Source organism: Rattus norvegicus, chromosome 17 (assembly GCF_036323735.1).
Source record: "Rattus norvegicus strain BN/NHsdMcwi chromosome 17, GRCr8, whole genome shotgun sequence".
Taxonomy (NCBI): Eukaryota; Metazoa; Chordata; class Mammalia; order Rodentia; family Muridae; genus Rattus; species Rattus norvegicus.
Genome location: NC_086035.1, coordinates 20456965 through 20474210, shown reverse-complemented (window position 1 = coordinate 20474210; position 17246 = coordinate 20456965). Strand labels below are relative to the sequence as shown.

The window sequence follows — 17246 nt, the reverse complement described above, 5'->3', positions numbered from 1 at the left end:
TTTCGCTTTGTTTTGTTTGCTATGATAAAACACCATGACCAAAAGTAACTTGGGAAGGGAAGGGTTTATTTGGGCTTACAACTTGTAGTCCATTGCCTAGAGAAGTCAGGGTGGGAACTCAAGACAGGAGCCTAGAGGCAGGAACCAATGTAGAGGTCATGGAGGAATGCTTTTTCCTGGCTTACTCTCCATGATTTGCTCAACCTGCTTTCTTATAGATGAGAATGGCACCACCCAAAGTGAGCTGAGCCCTCCCACATCAGTCATCGATCATGAAAATGCCCACATGCTCACCATGGGTCAATCTAATGGGGGTTGGGGTGACATTTTCTCAGTTGAGGTTACCTCTACTCCTTCTGCAAATCCTACCACCATGCCCCAGCACCACTGGCATGGTTCTTTCTTCTCAAATGACTCTAGCTTATGTCACATGACATAAAACCAACCAGCACACAGAGCTAGCAGCAGAGAGGCCTTTGTCCTATACCTGTGTTAGGGGAAACAGGGTAGTTTAGCCACATATTCCCATCTCTCACTAGTTTAATCCATCCATCCATCCATCCATCCATCCATCCATCCATCCATCCATCTATCCATTCATCCATTCATCCATCCATCCATCCATTCATCCATCTATCCATCCACCCATCCATCTATCCATCCATCCATCCATCCATCCATCCATCCATCTATCCATCCACCCATCCATCTATCCATCCACTCATCCATCCATTCATCCATCTATCCATTCATTCATCCATCTATCCATCCATCCATCCATCCATCCATCCATCCATCCATCCATCTATCCATCCATCTTATTTTTTTGAGCCATTTCAAAGTAAGCTGCAGACTTAATCCTCCTCACTCTGACCAGATGCCTGACAAAGCAACTTGAGGAAAAGCTTATTTTAGCTCACAGTTTAAGGAGACACAGTCTACCGTCGCAGAGAAGAAATGGCAGCAGACAACTTTTTCACCTCCCTCACACCTCAATGAAGAAGGGAGCAAACAAGACAGGAAGTAGGGGTGTACCATAAACCTAAAGGTCTGCTCTGTGCACCCCCCCACCACGACCTCATGACCTATTTCCTCCAGTGAGTTGTGCTGACAACCTTCCACAGCAGCACTAGCTGTGAACCAAGTGTCCAAACACATAAGCCAAGGGGAGCTGATTAATGCTCAAACCATAACAACCCCTAACGTATGCATATATCCTCAAATTAAATTCTACATCACAAAGAATGTTGAGCAGGGAATGACATAGTCAAACTTAGGAGTGACAAAGAACGCACAGATATCAGTGAGGATGGTATGGATGAAAGAGGCTTAGAGTCTAGAGACAGACAGACGGACATTATGAAGATCCAGAGAGAGAGAGGATGACAGCCTACATCAGGGCGGGGCTGGGCAGGATGAGAGCAGTAGACAGTAGAACTGCATTTGATTGATCAGACATAGGGGACAGAAGGAAAATATAATGGACATCCATTGTCCCAATTTCTATCATGAACAAAAGATTAAGTGGGACTGTATATGTATTTTGGAATCAAAATTAAGATGATAAAATACAGCCAAGCATAGGGATCTGTGCCTTTAATCCCAGTACTCAGGAAACAGAGGCAGATGGATCTCTATGAGTTCAAGGTCAGCCTGGGCTACCTAGCAAGTTCTAGGATAGCCCAGGGCTGCATAAAGAGACCCTGTCTGAAACAAAATAGAATCAGACCTCTTCAAAGATAGTAAAAAATATTGGTGAATTTTGAGTATAATTTTTGTAGTATCTATAAAACATCCAGATATATGATCTAGTAATCAGAACAGAGAATTCCTGGTTAGGGGCACTTGTCAAAAAGCTGTGTGGAGAACTCAGGTAGTGCCTATGGCTTTGTTCCACAGAGCAAGGAGCTATGGCCTGGAATAAAACCAACGTGATGCTACATGAGGCTTAAAGGGAAAATAGGGAAGATACAGCCATAAAGAAATGAAGAAGCTGCAGTTGGTAAAAGAACCAGGAAAGGATGAGGTCCGGGAAGCAGGGTAAGAGAGACTACAGAGAGCAAAGAACTGGCCAACAGTGCGGAATGTTCAGGAGTCAGTAAAGGTGAGACGACTCAGAAGGGTCAATGGGATTTGACACCTCAGAGGTCGATGCTGACCCTGGAAGAAAATACTCCTCAGAGATGGAGAAATGGAAGCTACCAGTGGGTGGGAGGTGGAGTGACAGAAAACCAGATACTGTGTTAAACCAACTGCTTTAGAACTTTGACCGAGAGAGAAAGGAAGAAGTTCTGTAATACTTATCTAGAGGAGGATGTGCCTTAAGATTGGAATATCTTCGCCATAATATAAATAAATGTCTATAATTATTAAATTGACACAGCTTTGTGCTGGTTTGAAGGGGAATACCCCCCACTGGCTCATATATTAGGGTTAGACGTTATCGTCTTGTTGGAGAAGGTACAGCCTTGTTGGAGGTAGTGTGTCATTGAGGGTAGATTTTGGGGTTTGACGCGCTCAAGCCAGGTCCAGTGCCTCTCTCTCTCTTCCTGATGCCTGTGGATTCAGATATAGAACTCTCAATCTACTTCTCCAGCACCATATATGCCTGCACACCACCCTTCTTCCTGCCATGACGATAATAGACTCCGAATAATAAACCTCTGAAACTTTAAGCCATCCACAGTTCAAGGTTTTCCTTTACAGGAGTTGCCATGGTCAAGGTGTCTCTTCACAGCAATAGAACACTGGTTAAGGTAGCCTTCCGTCTAGAACTTTAACTCACTATGGAGGTTTGAATAAGAATGGCCTACATAGGCTCAACAATTTGAATGCTTAATCATCAGGGAGTGGCACTTTTTGAAAAGGATTAATAGGTGTGGCCTTGTTGGAGTGGGCATGGTCTTATTGGCGGAAGTGTGTCACTGGGGGTTGGCTTTGAGGTTTCAAAAGCCCATGCCAAGCCAGTTCTCTCTCTTCCTGTGGCCTGTGGATCACAGCCACTGCTGCTGTGCCAGGTGTGCCATCATGCTCCCTACTGTGATGACAATCAACTACCTCAGACACTGTAAACAAGCCCCTAATTCAATGTTTTCCTTTTTAAGAGTTGTCTTGGTCACGGGGATGCTTCGCAGCCATAGAACAATGATGAAGACACTCTCAGATCACACATGAACTTTTGTAACTAAGTAAACTATGTACGGAACCCAGAGTCTTCTGGAACATGAAGGCCTGAATATCAGGCAGGCATCATTGGCTGTTATGTCCTCATCTCTCGATTGAAACATCGATAGCCAAGAGCAACTATGTGTCTCAAGATCTAACAGAGAAGTAGAAAAACACCACCTGGAGGAGACAGTCCTTACTTTCTAACACAGTCGTGTGGAAGGTAGCCTAACTATGCTCTCAAAGGCACAGCCCTGCCTAGGGATTTCTTCCATGCCTCACCGCAATGTGCTCATCTTTATCTGGATAAAACAGACAGAATGGAGCCCCACTTTCACTCCCAGATTAGAACTGATTCGTAAGTATATGACTTTAGGGCAGTGCGACGCATGGGGTCCCACTACTCCCTATGATCTGTACACAGTTAATGATTGGCGGGGGCAGGGGAGACATTTTGTTATATAGCCGCTGATGAGGTGCCCGTGCAAATAAGACGCCCTCTTAAACTCTTCTCATTTTTGCCCATGCTAATATAAAATGGGGCTTTGTGTGGGGCTAGGCTTTCTTCTCATCCTTCAAGCCTGTCAACAGTAGGGGATAGCAAAAGCCGGAAGAGAGTTTGGCCTCAGGAACCCAGGAGGAGTGGACTCTATGGCTTCGTTTTGGATATCAGGTGATTCAAAGACACAAAGCAAATCTCTAACCTTTTCTACCCCCAGCTCATTCCTCTGCAGCTCACCTTCCAAATGACTTCTGCTAGCTAAGCCTCGCGTCCCTTTGAATCACATGACGTCAGGTGAAATCAGTTGTCCTGTGCCGAGAAGGAGAAGGAACTCAGTTTGGGGACAACTGGCTCAAAATACAGAGAACCCTTTTTTGTTAAGTTCCCAAAAGGAACTTCCCTTGTTACTTAGAGAACACAGAAATCTTCTCTCTAACCTCGCTGTCCTAATACGTCTGTCTGAAACCTGAAGAAGCTCTGCCTTGCATTGGTACTTTGCGTTTTTCTGTCTTGTTTTGTTTTTTCTGGTAAACCACTGCAATTGCTTGGCTGTGCACGCCTTCGTGGGGCTTGGCTACTACTATACCATTCTGCACTTGCAAATATGTCCTTTTCTAGATGTGGTGAGGAAAAAAAAAAAAAGCCTCTACATGCTGAACTAATGCCATCTGCCTCCAAAAATGCCCTAATTGTATCAGCCAAACGAGCATTTCTTATTTTTAACGCTGCCATCACTGGATTGTTAGAGCAGCATTGTTAAAAGGATAATGACAGTGTGAGCCTCAAATAGGTTTTCTTAAAATGATTGCTTTGCCCTGTGGGCACTGGCAAGGCAGTCGGGAAATTCTATCAGGGTCAGCAGGTCCTTGGATGCTGCTCACCACAAGACTGGCTGTCTGATCTTCAGGTTTTGGGGTTTTTTTTTTGTTATCTGCACACACACAATATCTAGTTTTAGGTATCGGAGCTCGCTTCTGTGCCTGTCTCAGGATCCTTTTTACGTTAATGGCCAGTGTTTAGCTTTCCTGTTAGGTCAACAGCTGTGGCTTCATTTTTTATTTTTCTCGTATTGGTGGAAATTTTCTTATTCTGGGATTCAAACACTCATTGATTTTGAGGAAGTTACCATCCCAGAAATTGACAGCCTGACTGTGAAACCACAGATCTGCATACTGCATCTACTGCATGCCTCTTTCCTTAGGGGAAGCTATGAGGCTTGGCCAAGGCCTACAAGCTGGTAGAGTGGAAGCCAACTGCCCTGGATGCACAGCATGGCGGCCGCTCCACTGCTCTGTGTCTGGGAGTGGAGAGATCACCCTGGGTTCTTCACTGGCCTCAGGTTGTAGATAGGAATCAATGTGGAACTGAAACCTGACTCTGAAAAAGGGAGGCGTTTGAATTCAAGAGAACCTATCCAGAAGTCAAGGTACTGATTTGATCCAGAACTACGGAGAAGAAGGCTCAAAGAGATCTCTGAGGAGTAGAAACTGCCCAGTGAGAGACTTTAAACTTCAAACAAAACACACGAAGCTGGAGAGGTGGCTCGGTGGTTAAGAGCACCAGCTGCTCTTCCAGGGAACCTAGGTTCAATTCCCAGCACCCCATGCAGCTCACAACTACCTGTAACTGTCTAGTTCTGGGGTATTTTACACCACCTCACACAAAATAAGAATAAATGCATTATAAAGAAAAGTATTGTACGAAAAATATTTATTTGTACGAATTCTTGTCTGTATGTGTGTAAATGTGTGTGTCACCTGCACATACACACCACAGTGCATATGTGTCAGTCAGAAGACAACTTTCATGAGTCGATTCTTTTTTTCTTCTACCATGTGGATCCCATGGATTGAACTCGGGTCATCAGGCTTGGAGGTAAGCACCTTAAACACCTGGGCACACTTTTAGCCCCTTGATAAGAAACTTTATAGCCTCTGTTCTCTTTGTTGGGCAAAGAGGAGACTGTTTTAAGGATTGGTTTATATAGGAATAAGGCCAGAGTTCATATTGTTTTATTTATTTTCTAAGCAATTCCTGCCAAGTCAGCCCTTTAACTCTGCCTCAGAACTAAATATGCATAATCCCATAGCACTCGGTAGCTCAACACAGCCTTCAACACAGGAACTGGAAGGTCTTTGCTGGATTTTGTTGATGTTGGCCTTCAGCTAAAGTCACCAGACTGACAGACCACCTTGCCAAACCCTCCTAAAGTTATCAATCTAATGGTCTACATAATGGAACGCAAAGTTGTTCCCTCCTTGTCTCTGCTTAGAATGATGTTCTAAATACAAGACCAAGTCTGTGTGCACCCTGTTTCTCCCTCTAAGTAATGCATGGAGGATGGATAGAAGCAAATTGAAACACTTCTTGGCCTGGTTATATTTTCAACCCATTTGTTTACAATTTATCAACCACTTATGCTTTACAAAGAAAAATCCCCCACGATTTATTGCTTGGGAAGATGATGCAGAGAGTCTGGGAGAGAGTCACTAATAAATTGATGGAAAAGTGCTTTGTTAATACAGAGTGCTGCTGAAATGCATTGTGAGGAGTGGCCGCTTCAAGGTCATTCATTGCTCAAGAAGATACTAGACATCTGGCTGTCTTGTTCTCAATCTAACAGACTCTGCTCACAAAGGCTGAACAGAGCATGTCTTTAACCCCACTTAGACTCTCCAGAAAAGGTCCCTACTTATCTCTGGAAAACAAACTAGTTCTGGTTAACAAAAGAAAACAAACAACAGAACAGCATCTCTCAAGTCTTTAGGAGTAACAGGATCACCTGGAATCTTGTTGAAAAGAAAGCTAGGAAAGTCTGGGATGAAATCTGAGAAGTTGTGTTTCTAACAGACTTCTGGGAGATGCTAATGCTGCCTGTCTAAGAAGCTGTACCAGTTGGAAGGATGTGTGGAGATGCTCCAACCTATGTAATCAACAGGACTTCAACAGCAGGCAAAGACAGTCTCTGAAGGAAGACAGCATTTGTCTTTTTGATAACATCCAAAATACAAAAATAAGAGCATCCACCTACAGGTGCTTAAAGGGAGAAAGGACATATAGAGTTTAGGAAAAGAATAATATTTTAGAAATCATGACATGTGTCCTTTGATGTCACAAGTGCAGAGAATTTCATAGTTCATCAAACTTGTAGTCAAAGAAATGAAATGAAGAGAAGAGACATCACGTGTCTCAGCTCTGGGCATGTTATCTTCAATAAGTGTAAAGTCCCATTCTCGGTTTTCAAGAGAAGTCATGTATTCTACCCAAGTGTATATCTAATGTTTGGATGTATATCCTTTCATTTAGGCGATTGTTATTACATATACAGTATATCAGTTTTGTATATATATATTTTCCAATTAAGTTTAGAGCATGCACCTAGGAAGGTAAAATAACCCTTCAATTGCAAAGCTCTCTGAATTTACATGAATGCACTCACCTGGGTAACCAAATCGAAATGTAGAGAGTTTCTCTATAGTTCTTAGCATGGCTTTGCTTCACAGAAGCCTCTCTACACAAGAGAGATATGCAGTATTTTGCCTCATTTTACAGCAGTGTTTTCAACGTTGAGGTATTTACTGCAACTCCTTCTTAGGATTCGGTTTGTGTGGCTGCCTCATTTCATTTGACGTTTCCCAATGAAGGATGTCTAAATCGATTCCAACCTCTTAGCATGAATAATTCTAGAACAAACATCCTCATTTCTTTCACGGAGCCATGCGAGATCTTTTTAGCTCGTATACACAACCAAGTAAGCAAGTGCGGGTGGCGTGGCACGTACACGTGTACACTTTTAACTAGGAGTTCACCAGTGCTTCACTCAACAGAACTTACAAGTCTACTTTTTCTTGAATCAAGTTTATACATGTACATATACCGTGTCAAACTGGACCTAGATAGCCAAGTTTTATTAACATTATTAACACAGGGAATTTGTCTATAAATAGCAACTCATTCTCTCATTGAAAAACTCCTAACAAGTACAAGGAATACCGCAATGGAGACAATCCCATCCCGGGGAATTTTTTTTTTTCTATTTAATTAAAACCATTAAGTGGTCAAGGTCACTTAAGAAGAATAACTGGGAAAGAAAATGAACAGAATTTAAAAAGAAGATAAATATTGTCCAAAAAATTCCAAGGGAGAACAGGGCTTGGTGGTGCATGCCTGTGGTTACAGCACTTAAGGAATAAAGGCAGGAGGATCAGGGATTCGAGGCCATCCTGCCCCTACACAGGGAATCTGAGGCCAGCCTGGGCTATGTGAAATTCAACCTCAAGAAAACGAAACATAACAAACAAACAAAACCAAAATAGAACCAGGAGAAAGTAGGGACACAGGAGTGAACAGAGGATTTCAAGGGTGGCCGAGGATCTCACAGGGCGGAGAACTGGGTCAGCAGGAAGGCTTTGATGGAAAAATGAAAGAACATGAAAGAACAAATACCTTGCGAATCTAGTCACGCCCCCTTTGCATGATAACAATGCCCCTCCTAGTCCGAACCTGTGCACCCCCACTTTCCTTCAGTCCATCTGAATTCTTTTTATAGGCACACATTTACTTATTTATGTGTTTACTTATGGGGAGGAGGGTGTTACATGTATACTACAGCACAAGGGCAGAAGATAGAGTGCACATTATTGAAGTGAATGCTCTTTCCACCATGTAAGTTCCAGGGATCAAACGTAGGTTGTTAGGCTTGAGGACAAGTGCCTTTGAACCAGTGAGCCATGTCACCGTCCCCCCATCTACATGGGTCATCGGACACTCATTCCTCCGTTACTGAACACACCTGGGTCTTCCATTCCACATGACCATTTACTCTGAATTCTAGTGTAAATCCTACTTTGTGACCAAAAATGAAATCTGCTGATTATTCTGAGGAATAATAGATTGGAAAGAGAAAGCGTTGGGATGTTTTTTCCTCCAGTCAGAAGGTTGGAAAATCAACTCCAGATGCCAGATGACTGGGATGACTTTACGTTGATCTCCTCTCTCCCCTTTATCATACCCCGTGTCTTAAATCATTACATCACAGAAGCTCCATTGACTTGGGCCTGACCTGAGGTTCAGCCTCAGACCACCTGTGACCTCAACTCCTGCACACGAAGCATCTCACCAGCATTCCCTGTACAGCTGTTTGTGCTTTTCTACCCCCTCAGCAGGAATCCTGTGTGTCAGATTCAGTCTAGTTCTCCCTCCCTGTAGATCCCTGAGTTCCCATTATTTACAACAGGCATCCCCTGGTCCTGCCATGTGAGCTATTCTAGTATCCTTTCTGTTGCTACAACTAAACACTCTGACCATAGTAACCTACAGAAAGAAAGGGTTTATTCGGTTTACACTCCAGTTCACAGTCTATCATCATGGAAGGAAGTCAGGGCAGGAACTCAAAGCAAGAACCGTGGAGAAATACTGCTTGTTGGCTCACACAAGTTCATGCTTAGCTAGTTTTCTTAGACATTCCGTGACCACCTGCTCAGGGAATGGTGCTGCCCACAGTGGGCTAGATCCTCCTACATAAATTACACACAGACAAGCACATTAATCTCAGTTCCTTCTCAGTGACCCTAGGCTTTCTAAGGTTGACAATTAAAGCTGACTGTAACACTGACCTAATTGAAGTTCTATAGAATACAACCTTCTCTGCCGTCTACTCCTGTGTTTGTCACTTATGTGTTTGAAAAACACTCCCCTATCCAGAGTCTATCAGGTCACAAAGCCTCAACCTCCCATTACTCGATCTTATTTCTAGAACAACAATTCTTAAACTCATTAGCTTGCAGATTTGGAATTATTAAGAACAAATGGGTGTTGGCCAATGGGTTATCAATTTTACCAATATGTTTAATAATAAATTATCAGTAATTAAACTTTATAAGTTAAACTACTGGAATTTTTCAAATTTACTTGTTAATTGAAAATAAGGCATATTTTTGTTATCATTAAAATACATTTTTATGAAAAATAACTACCTCCCCAAATGAAAAATAGTAATGCTGGCAACATTTTCAATGCGTGCAAATCTCTACTATTTGGTTTAACAGAAGTAGCTAAATTCTCAGACCTGTTTCTACATTCAGTCTTTTGTGATGTCATACTATGGGTTTGTTTTGATTTTGTCTTTGTCCTTTTTGGTTGAAGAGAGAAAGGAAGTTTAGCCACACAAATATTGTAGTAGATTTAAAAAAGGAGAATTTTAGTGTATTTTTCTTTTTTAATATAATTATAGATACTCTCTTTTTGTACTAAAAGATTCTTATACCACTAAAAGTGGTAGTTCCATTTTTAAAAGATTTAATTTTAAGTCTACGGATGTTTGCCCTACATGAATCTGAATACCACATTTGTGCAAAGCCTATAGATCCCAGGAGGGGTCATTGGATCCCTGAAACTGAAGTATGCACAGTTGTGAACTGCCATGTGGGTACAGGGAACTGAACCCCAGACTCTCGAAGAGCAGCAAGTGGGTCATCTGCCCAGTACTCCAAAAGTTATAATTTCATAAAACCTAAGTTACAATGTAAAATCTGAATTTTTATCAGTAAACATTACATAGTTAATTACATTAAAAATCTATTGATTTATCTTGCACTTTGAATGGACTTTTATCTACTTATGACTTTATAGCATCGAACACTAAACCATTTAGAAAATATTGATCCAGTGAGTTATGCAGAATTTCTAAATGTTGACTCACTGATTATAGAATATATATATATATACACACATATAATCCCATTCATCCGTCTCACCCACAACCCTATCAGGAGAGTCTTCAGGCATTGAGAAACTGTCAAGCTTATGGTGGTGATCACAAGTTTTCCCAGAATTCTTTTTATTTGAAAGCTAAAATTGTTCAATGGGTAACCAAAATGTCAGTTGTTTTCCTTGAAAAGCCCTCTTTGTTCATTTCCAAGAAACTGTTTGGCAAAGATCCACATCTGAATAACCATAGTTTATCGGTCAGTCATTAAGTAGGAAAAGCATACCACTACCACATCACTACCCTAAAGACATATTCACCAAGAACATGTGAATGTTTCTGTTTAAAGAAAGGAGGAAAAACTAATTATCTTAAGGAGTGTAAGTGATGGGCTTATTTTGGACAGACCAGGTGTTTCTACATCTAATGATACGTCCTTCAAAGGGGGGGGGGGGTCCAAAAAAGAGAAGACACAGAAATACAAAGATAAGAAAGCCATGTGAAAAAAGGGGCAAAGGCCCAGAGTGTTGTGACCACAAGTCACAGACTGTTCATCACGATGAGAAGCTAGAAGAAACAAGGGACATATTCCCCCACCCCTCCCCACCCCTAGATCCTCAACAAGAGAACACAGCTCTGTCAGCCCTTGACTTTAGACTTTTGGCTTCCAGAGAAATTTCTAGAGAACCAGAGAAAATACATTTCTGTTTAGTAATACAGGCTCTCTTGTACCAGAAACCTTAGGAAGTAAGATTTTTTTCCTTTCAAGTAAAAATTAATGTGTCATAGAAAGGCTGCTAGTTTAGCTAGTAACCTAAACAACCACATAATTACTTACAGCTATCATATTTCAATGTAGAGTCACAGTACGTATTCACAATTCCTATTCCATCACTTAAAATATTAAAATGATATGTACTCAAGTGTTGAACACAGTGGTAGAGCACTTACCCTGTATACATAAGCTCTGAGCTTCATCCGCAATACAACTTCCAAATCCCCTTCCAAAACTGAGAGTTCTGGGTTCGGTCCCCAGCTCCGAAAAAAGAAAAAAAAAAAACTGAGAGTTAATAATTTAAGAGTTAGCAATGTTTCATGAAGAACAATATTGGTTGAAACTGATATTTCTGAGTGTCACTGAAGAACATCAATATTACAGTGAGTACCCCTGCCTTGATTTCCTGCTCTGGTACTGGAGTTGAGATTAGAAGTCAACCTTGGGGATCATTTCTCAGGAGCTCTCTAGCCTAACTTTCAAGAAAAGTTCTCACACTGGGAGCTATAGCTTGCTAATTCGATTAGGCTAGATAGCTAGAGGACTCCAGGGATCTGCCTCTCTCTGCCCAAACAGCCTAAGACTCCATTTTTTCACATTCTTGCTGGGATAGATAGTCCCCAGGTTTCTTACTTCACAGAGGCCATGTGGAACATGAGCCCCACCATCCTTCCTATTGCCATGCCCATATTCATTGTCATACTAGAAAATGAGCTTGACAAAATGGTCATTAAAGGCAGTGCCAGCCTCAGTATCAAAGTAGAAGACTGGGTTAGGTTAAGGTCCCAAGAGACAACCTGGTCCTCACTAGAGCCCAGAATGCCTGTTAGGGGTCCATCCGATGCCTATTTTACCACCTTCTTGATGCTACTATATGTAGCTTTCTCCAGGCAGCAAGTCAGACTCATGACATACATATTGGAGTGAGAACACCGAAGGTCATGACAGTAAACTTCAGTTCTGGAAGAACCTTGCCCACAGCCTTGGCAGCACCAGTAGATATAGGAATGGTATTCTGACAGCCCCAGAGAGACATCCACCATCTTCTGCATGGCACTGATGGCATGTAGTGTGGTCATAAGTACCTTGACAATGCTGAAATTGTTATGAATGACCTTGGCCAGGGAGCTAAACAGTTGGTGCAGGTTTTTTCTCATAGTCCATAACTATCACAAATGTGACGATATCAGCAGAAGAGCAAACACAGTGATCCTTTCAACTCCACCCTTCAACTGAGCCCTGGCCTGCTCCATGGTAGTAAAGATACCAGAAGAATCTACAACATCCCATTGATGACAAGTTTTTTGGCATTGTCCCATGGAACTCGCAGTGGGTGGAATTATAATGGAACACATAGACCATATAACTGAGCTCAAAGAAGTGGTCATTGATGGCAACAATATCTACTTTGCCAGAGATGAAGGTAGCCCTGGTGAACAGTGCCTAATAATTTGGCTACACCCATTTACTTTGACCCTCCCCATCCTGTCTCAGGGATGGGGCTGGTATTGCACAAGAAGATGTGCAGGGAGGTGGGTGATATTATTGTATAAATCTCAGTCATTTTGATATGCCTCCCCCCCAAAATCAGCTGGTTTCAAAGATTTCAATAATATAAGGTTCATTGTTACACATTGGTGCCTATCATTAAGTTCTTGTTTAGACAAGAAGCAGAGATGTGAATTTTTTTTTTCTCAGTAGAGAATTCATTGTGTCTAAATGGGCTGTATATTGAACGTATATTTCTGGGGTTTCAGTTTGAAGAATGTTATATGTAATTATTCTGCCAAGGTTACTGCTGTATTTTTGCCCTGTACAGATCCGTGCCTCCCTCTAATTTACTCATTGCTTCATTGTGACAGATGCTGTGTGTGTGTGTGTGTGTGTGTGTGTGTGTGTGTGTGTATGTATGTATGTATATATATATATATATATATATATATATATATATATATATATATATTCATTCCCCTACAGGCCCTATAAAGGCAAAAAAACTGTCTATGCATCCCAGGACCAGTCCTGGCATCTCCAACATGACTCAATATCTATTTGTTAATTGACACTTCACAGTAGATGAAACAAATGTAAAAATTGGGTATCCAAATGTACACCCCCCCCCACACACACACACATACAGAACCTGCGTTGCTAACAGAGGCAGAGCTCCCAAGACGAAGGCTCAGCTCCCATGACGAGCTGCTCAGACTATCAAGTATTTATGGAATAGCAAACAGCACCAACCAACCCTTGGAGCTGAACACCAGAGAACAAGAAACAAAGCCAAGTCCCTGCCCTTCTGCATTGAGTGATGCAAATCCTACAACACTCATGAAACATTTGAGAAAGATGAAGCCGTGGACTTCCATAAAACAAAAGCAGGGTCCCTCCAGGGAGCCCAGACTTTGAATAAGGATGCTGAACACACCTGTTCCTCCCTTTATTACTGAGCGATTGAATGCAGACAGTGAAGTTGGGGAGCTCGAGGCTCAGATTTTTTAAGCATAAAGCTCATAGGGCATGCGGTGTGTAATGAAAAATAGAGAGTTAACAGGAGAGGGAAGAATTCTAAAAAGCTTCTACACACAGTGTATTCAAATTCCAACTCGTGGATGATAAATTCTTAAATCCTTTTCTGGGTACTGCGTGGTCCAAGGGATTGTTTTTCAGATCTGAAGGTAAATTTAACAGTTACTGCACCTAGAAGACAGTCACAAAAATAGCCTGCCTGACTCTAAGTGGCTTTGCTGTGTGATCTAATTCATCCACATAATGTCTCTAAACATTCAGCTCTTAGAGCTGGCAACTAGGGACCTACCCTGGCTCTTTCCCTCTGGAGACCCCACCCCCACCCCTGGTAACTACCCTGCAGTTTTGCCTCATCTCTGGAGCAGGAGCCCAAACTCATGGGTCACCCAGAGTCTGTCACACTTCCAGCCACCACTGGGCTAGTGGCCAGAGGTAACAAATATGGGATGCCCGGTTAACTTTAGCTTAGAATTTTAGTCAAGCAGTGAGCCACATGGTTACTATTTCTTGGAATAGGCAATTCCTACCCATCATGCATGGCAGGAGCAAATGCCTTTGTTTGCTTACTTTCTGGCCTGCTCACTTCCTTCTGTGAGCACCATTTCCCCTGATCCCTGATTCCCCATAACACATCACAATCACACATGTTTGGTTCAGTTCTCACTTCTCTACAAGACACAAGTCCCACTAGAGACCTGTCCCACGAGAGTGTCCCAGAATCACAAATACCTCTACCAAGATGTATTCGGTTTATGGTTGGGAGGAAAACAAAAACAAAAACAAAAACAAAAACAAAAACAAAAACAGGAAGACCCAAATGTGGCACGCGAAGATCTCTGAATTCAAGAACCTGGGAAGGTGTGAGAAGCTGCCTCAGAGGCTGGGTCACTCTTTCCTCACATCCCTTACCACACTCCACACCCAAATCCCAATACACTGAAGGGCTTCCGGTGAAGCTTCTTTATCACCTAAAGTTTGCATTTGCAAAACAGGGAGCACAGTGGGATTCAATCTCCCCACTGAGAGACTTATTAGAATTGAAGATTAACCTTATACCACAGAGGAGGAGACTGAAGGACAGTCTTCACACCTAGTGCCCAAAGGAACTTTGATCTTGTTGTCAGATCCCTTGTCAGTTCTTCAGAATTACTCAGGCCTCTGAGAATCATAGCCCTCACTGTAAAACTCTCTCCTCACTTCTCTTTTCCCTATGAACCCTCAACTACCTGACCTTTCTTTTAGCTTTGCATTTTGTGTGGTTCTGATGTATGTGGACGGGCGTTGATGAGTTTGTGTGCATTCCCACCCACCCCCCCACCCCCACACCCCCCCCCCCCCCCCCGTCGGCTTAGCTATCATTCCTCATTCACTTAACTCACTAAACCTACTGAGGGACAGTCTGAACTTTCCCTACTGAAACCAGACCTATGTCCTATTCTGGAATATACATCAAGCCAGGGCCAGGGGCTATGCATGGGAAAACTGTGACCTGAAACTATAGGAGCCTCTCTCCATTCCTGTACCAGGTCACTACCATGGAGACATCTCTAAAGCAATATGGAAGCAAGAGAGTGTTACCTAGGGAGAATATGGGAAACACTAGATCTACATAGGAAAATACTTCTGAGCATGCTCAGTCAAGGAAGTACATTCTTGAGCATGCTCAGGTTAAAGTCTCGGTTCACTAGGTGAGCACACTTTTCAGTATGCTTAGTTCAAGGTTGTGGAGCACATGCTTGAAAATTTTGAATGGGAGACAGGTTCACTTCCGGGAATATTCACCTAATATGGCAGCTAAGACTGCTTTCCTGCATGGTCAATACAAACCATAAAGCTAGAAGACAAAAACACCTCTGGATGTACTTGAATTGTAAAGATGGCGGATAGGAATATCACTGGGCATGCCCATGAGCTGAATCAAAGGTTTAATCACAAAAGGGGTAGGGGGAGGACATTTTAAAGATGTATAAATATAGCTTTCCTCTAAACTTGGAGGCTAACATTCTGAAAGATAAAATTGACTGTCACCAGGAAACATCTGTTTCATACAAATCCATTCTGCTTTTCTCTCTAAAATTGTATCAAAAAGCAAAAGTCTTCTGGGAATGTAACTCAGTGGTAGAATGCAAGCTATGAGGCCATGGGGTCCATCCCCAGCTGCGCGTGCACACACACACACACACACACACACACACACACACACACACACCACAATATATTAAGAGTACTTACATCAATTACGTCATAGCAAAATGAAAAAAAAAAGTATGATCTATACACTCAGAAGGTATACAAATAGACAAAAGGACACCTAAAGGAAGTTATTTTTATTGATAAAGTAAATGACATTCCCCCTCTTATAAAACAGAATATATATTGAAGACCTAGCTTTGATAAGAGCACACCCAAGTGTGAGCTCTCATGTCACCTAATGCCTCAGGAAGCACACACTAGAAGAATGTCTCTGTGGGAAGTCTGTCGATTCATACCCAAAGCCTTGAATACATCCCCCTTTCTCTACTTAGCGACTTTGTTTCTTTAAAAAGTTCCTCATAAGAACGTGTCAGACAAGCGAGATTTTTTTTTTGCTACTTTACTATTTTTAAACAAAAAAGAATGTGTGAAAGAAATAGAGGTTTACTGACACAGAAATGACTGAGCAAAACACACTATGTATTTTAGCCAGCTTTCCACGACTATGATAAATGCAATGTAATCAACTTACAAAGAGGAAAGGTTTATTTTGGTTCACGGTTTTTTTAGAGTTCAGTCCATGGTTACTTGGTCCCATTGCTTTTGAGCCTGGAGCAGTATACCACATCATGAAAAGTTTACTCACCTCATGGCAACTGAAAAGCAAAAAGGGAGAGGAAGAAGGGGCTGGAATACCAGTATCCCTTTCTAAGGCACACCCTCAATAACTTAAGATCCTCCACAAAGCCCCACTTCTTATAGGTCCTACTATGCCCAGTATTACTATAGGTTGATGACCATGGCTTTGACACATGGGCCTTTGGGGAACATTCCTCTAGCCCATTGCTATGTACATGTCAATAGTAATTATTATGTAATTGGAAATCAGTTACTCAAAAGAGTACTGTGCATTCTTGACCAAAGAACGCTGGCACTAAATTGATATAGACTACTTTATACTGTGAAATAAATTTCAAATTTCAGTAGTTTAGCATGTGCAAGAGCATGTGTGTGTGTGTGTGTGTGTGTGTGTGTGTGTGTCTGTGTCTGTGTATGTGTGTGCGTGTGCCTTTCATATTACATATCCAAATAAGACATGGAATAGGGAAACTTTCTTCATAAACATCACTGGAGAGATGGTTCAGTGGTTAAATGCACTGGCTGCTCTTCTGGAGGATCCCATACGGCAGCTCATAACTAAGGATCCAACTTCCTCATACAGACATACATGCAGGCAAAACACCAATGTACATGAAATAAAATAAAATAAATCACTCAGTGATCTAAGCTCTTAGAGAAACCTAGGTGATATCTTTCCATTCATAGCTATAAATGGAGAGGATCCCCTAAATAGCCTAGGAACCTGGCCTGTAAAA

The 17246-nt window shown here is 42.0% G+C and overlaps 2 long non-coding RNA genes across 4 annotated transcripts in view; one reads left to right on the top strand and one right to left on the bottom strand.

Annotated features, from left to right (window-relative positions):
* Positions 1-12968, bottom strand: part of LOC108348536 (uncharacterized) — a 125499-nt gene extending 112531 nt beyond the window's left edge. For all 3 annotated transcript variants that reach the window (XR_005495410.2, XR_005495409.2, XR_010059124.1), the window contains exon 1: positions 11325-12968. This is a non-coding gene — a long non-coding RNA (uncharacterized LOC108348536). The remainder of the gene's footprint in view (positions 1-11324) is intronic.
* Positions 747-5359, top strand: LOC134482830 (uncharacterized). The gene is made up of 2 exons (XR_010059427.1): positions 747-3523; positions 3885-5359. It is a non-coding gene; the product is annotated as an uncharacterized LOC134482830 (long non-coding RNA).
* Positions 12969-17246: the final 4278 nt, after the last annotated feature.